The 4,819-nt window shown below is 29.1% G+C and overlaps 1 long non-coding RNA gene across 1 annotated transcript; it reads right to left on the bottom strand.

The window, feature by feature from the left end:
* Nucleotides 1-593: 593 nt before the first annotated feature.
* Nucleotides 594-2,271, bottom strand: LOC137837791 (uncharacterized). Its single transcript, XR_011085518.1, has 2 exons — nt 2,049-2,271; nt 594-1,923 (listed from the first exon to the last, which is right to left on the bottom strand). It is a non-coding gene; the product is annotated as an uncharacterized lncRNA (long non-coding RNA).
* Nucleotides 2,272-4,819: the final 2,548 nt, after the last annotated feature.

Raw genomic sequence — 4,819 nt, 5'->3', positions numbered from 1 at the left:
TATATATATATATGAAGAATTTCTGAAAATAGATTTGAGTTTAATTTTCCTAAAACAAATACTTAAAAGGAGAGAATAAACATTAAATGTGATTGATTTTCAGACTAAAAACTAATTCAAATAATTTGAAGAAAAGGTAAAAACTAAAGATCTTTGTGATACAGTAAAACAATGTGTTCGTTCTAACGCAGTCTTTATTTTAAAATAAGAATTGATTCTTCTGCAGATACACATTTCCAAGAATTAAAAACTAATTATAATATAATAAACTTTTAAACAAAATCTAATATTTTAGTCACTTCCACCTTTTCTTCTCTTTCTCGATTTTGCCAATGTTATTTTACAGTTCATGCAGTTTTTATTCAGGTGGATTTCAGGGTGATGAACCACATTAAATTATCTCCGAGTTAACTGACATTATTAATCCTTAAATTTATAATCAAATTATTTCAATGGTTATTAAATATTATAATTGATTAAATTTTAATTTGCAAAACAAATAAAAATGACATTATTATCCTTGTCTTCGTCTTGTCACACTTTCACCGCGAAGAACACTTTTTGCCGGAAACTGGAGAAAAAAAAAATTGCGCTTACCAAAATTTCACTACAACTTCATCATCTCAAACATGCAAAAATCTGAAATCACTTCAACCAAATTTAACAGTACATATATACATGAAATATGAATATCCATAGAAGATTTTTGACTCTTGTTTGCTATGTCATGGAGGCTCCGACATCATGAGCTCATGTCGTCGAAGAATGTCTCTTTATTTTCATTCGTGAAAGGCTCCGAATACCCTTTTTGTCTTTCTGTTTATTTCCTTGCAAAAGGGTTGAGTTTGATAACATAGCGATGTGAGAAATCTGTGAAGAACATGAACTGAGAAAATGGCAGTGATGAGAGAAAGTGCCTTTGGGGGAGACAAATGGTGGTCGAAGTTAAGAGAGAGAGAAAGAAGAAGAAAGTTGCTGTGAAATGAAAGAGCTTAAACAAAATAGTAAAAACCCTGGATTAGTTCATAAATAAAAAGAAAATAACGATGAAAATGCACGCTGCTACTTCATAAATGCTGTCCATAACTCAAAGATGATGGAACATCTTGCAGATAGTTTGAAATTTTTTTATTTTTTATGTGTAAAATATGCAAATGAAAAGAAAATGAAATTCTGCTTACGTACCAATGACACATAACTGCTGCACATGATACATTTCAGGAATCATTTTGGGAGACTCAAAATGTACAAAAGAAGCAGAGATATAATTGTTTGGTCCACTTTGGATGGCCCCACGTACAAAAGGTTCAGCATGTGCATGCAATTAAGCATTTTACTTGCACATGGACATGGACAGTGCACAGATAAACGTGCCTTTCCAACATACACTTCACTTTCATACCGTGCTATGCATTGCCACTGTTCATAGCTAATCAAATTTTCAATAAATGTAAAACACTGTGATGTAATAATAAAGAGAATGAAATGGTAAAGAAAATGAAGCAGAAACACAAACGAATAAACAAGTGTTTGTTTTCATAACTTTGTTCACTCTCAGTCACATCACCTTCATGAATATGTGGTTGTTTTTGGTGCCATGTTTAATTGGTCAAAGAAAATGACAATAATGTATGGTATGAATGGACTACCTGTTCAACATTTTCAATTCTCTGTGCTGTGTGCTGACATATTGTCTTGATCTCCACGCCAATTAAGCTCAACACGTACATGCACAACCTCTCTGTCAAACAATATACTACACAAAACTATTCTTTCACTGCACAAAACCAGTTTATTATTATATAAACAAAGAAATATTAAAACTAAGTATAAAAACATCTCATAAACACCTTTCACTTCTCTCTTTTCCTCCAATCATGTTTGCATCTGTCAAACACCTTTCACAAAGCTTTACACATATATCTTTCTCAACACAATGAACAAAACACATAAAAGCCTGTGAGTTCAACTTGATCAAGAAAACAAACATGAACAAAAGAAAGGGACAATTAACATTAACTTTGATGAGCACAAGGTTGGTTACTTACCACAATATACTTTAGCAGTGTGTATGAAAGTGAAGGGGTTTTGGTCCTAGGTGGCACTTACATGAGAAGAAAAGAGCCAAACGTAGCCAAGAACCACTTGCCGGCAAAGCCACCGCTAAGAGCATGCAGCATAACGCCGGCAAGTCATCCTTGGCTGCATCACTCTCTCTGCCTCTTCATGTAAGTTGCTCTTAGGAAGAGACTTCACACAGAAGTGGTGCATGATTTGCTGCATCATCTATGTCTATATTTATAATAAGGTGGTGGTGCTAGCTATGGTAATTTCATAGCATTTATAATATATATAAAATAAAGTTTTATATATATATATATAATATATGTATATATATATTGTGTGGCGCATTCACCAAAATGCCAAAAGTGGGAAGTGGCTTTAGATAGCAACCGAAAGCCACACTGTGAAAGTCACACCGCCGGACTGCCACATTGCCAAACTCATCCCAAAGATCTTACTTGATAGGGTATGCCACAGAGGGGACCAATCCATGAAGGTTTAGGCCCACTTTCTTTTTTCTCTTTTTATGTGTCTAGGGTTGCTCATGGAGGACAATATTGGAAAGTTTTTTTTTGTGTTTTTAGTTTTTATTAAATAAATATGTTTTATAATTCTTTCTATTTCTCTAAAATTGTAAAATATTTTGGTTCTGATAAAATAAATCACTTTTTACTTTCTGCTCCATAAAATCTACAAATACTTTTTTTTCCTACAATTGAATTTTGGGTGGATGAGTTGGTGGTTTCAGAAAAATTAAAAGTGCCCATTGCACCAGAAACAGAAACATTAATTGTATTAAATATATCAATAGTCAATGGCCATAATAAATACTACAAATAAATTTTCGATTCTTTAAACATAAAAATATATGAGAAATAAAATTGGAATGTGTTGATCAAGTGGGGGGCTGAAAAATATTTGATTTTTTTACTTTTTGTAACATTTTTCTGTGAGTAAAAGAGAAGAAGAAAATAAAAAAAATATTATTTTCTAATATAAAAGAGATAACTAACAATGTCTTAACACTAGAAGAATGTTATAATTAAGATTTGATTAACTCAAATTAGCATCTCCATATGTAAAGAGAATGGCCTGAATTTAATTCTTCATTATTTTTATTTTTATTTTTTTGTGAAAATATGAGCAAAGGATATGAATGACTACACAAAATGGTTGGGAATCTAAATTGAGAGGTCAGAGGAAAAACAGTGATGCTTGTTTTGAAATGCGGAAACTTCAATTATTTTCACACAATGTTGATGCCACGTATAATATCATCATTTTTCAAAAATAATTGTAATTAATTTTAAAAAAACATATAGTAATAAGTGAGAACAATAAAAGAAATTGATGTTTTGGAGTAATATTGTAGGACAAAAAATTGTTTTAACTTTAATTAAAGGGTACTTTTTTCTGGGACCAATTGCCGCTATAAACTCTATCTCAGTTTTCTCCATCTGTAAGTTGGACACCATTTGCAAGATAGTATTCAATTCTCTTCTCGAATTTATAACCGAAACGATAATTCAATTTCTGAATAAAATGTATTCAATTTCTGCACTTTGATATATCATAAATTCTAGATAATGTGTTTCAGAAGCACCGATGAATAGCAAATTAAAATTAACTTATATATAAGTTTGTTAATTGTGTTAACTTTTGATTAATTAATATATAAATTAAGTTTATGTTATAAAAACAAGTTTGTTTATTTTGATGTTTATGTCTTTGGTTGCATCTGCAGATGGTATTTGGTTCAAGTGATACATTTGCTAATGAAAAAGTTGGTGTGAATCTCACAAATTCATGTGTTCATTTTGTATGTGTGAAGATTATATGAGAGACTATTTATGTCTCAAGAAACTTGTAAAAGAATTGATGAACCAAACTCATATAAAACATATAGGACAAAGACATCTTGTAAATGAAAAAAAAAATAACACTAAACATATTTCTCATCATTCAAATTAATCGTATAAACTTACAATTTTTTATCCATTCAATACTTATTTTTACTCTCTTTTATCAAATTCAAGAAACCTCATTTTTTTTTCTTTTTTAAGTTTTTGTGTTCACACTTTTCATCTAATAATTATTATATATGTATTTTTAAATACTTTAATTCTCAATTAATAATTTGTAAAGACTAATTTATAATTTAAAATAATTAATAATTAAAATCTTGATAGTTAATGTTAGATATACTAATTTAAAAATTACTTTATAAAATTTTATTAATAATAGAAACTACTTTTAGATATCAATAATTTTTTAGTTTATAAAATAATATCTAACTTATTCAATATAGTAATTAATTAATTGTTGTTTCTAAGATTAGTTGTTGTTTAATGATTTTTTTTTTTTATTAGTTGTTGTTTAATGATTTTTTTTAATGTAAGTGTTTGTAAATTCTCATTCTCATCCATCATATTTTATTTAAAATATAATTTAAATTTAATATTAATAACATTTTTATCTTTTCATTTTAAATCATGTAGCATGTTTTGTCGTCTCAATTTTTTTAATAATAAAGTATTTTTTAAATTAATTTGGGTGTTGGCAAGCAAATGTATGGTAGAAGAAATTGTTCAACTAATTAAGGAAACTAAAATTAAAGGACAAAAGGTAGATGAATGATCATGGAAGGAGGATGAAAAGGGTGGTGACACTGTTAAATTTGCATATATTTTGATGTATAGTAATCTGGATGGGGTAAATGAGGATTTCTTTGCATGTTTATAGACCACTAAAGCTT

This window comes from Phaseolus vulgaris, chromosome 4 (assembly GCF_000499845.2).
Source record: "Phaseolus vulgaris cultivar G19833 chromosome 4, P. vulgaris v2.0, whole genome shotgun sequence".
Classification (NCBI taxonomy): Eukaryota; Viridiplantae; Streptophyta; class Magnoliopsida; order Fabales; family Fabaceae; genus Phaseolus; species Phaseolus vulgaris.
Note: the sequence above shows the minus strand (reverse complement) of the source record. Positions and strands in the feature narration are given on the sequence as shown.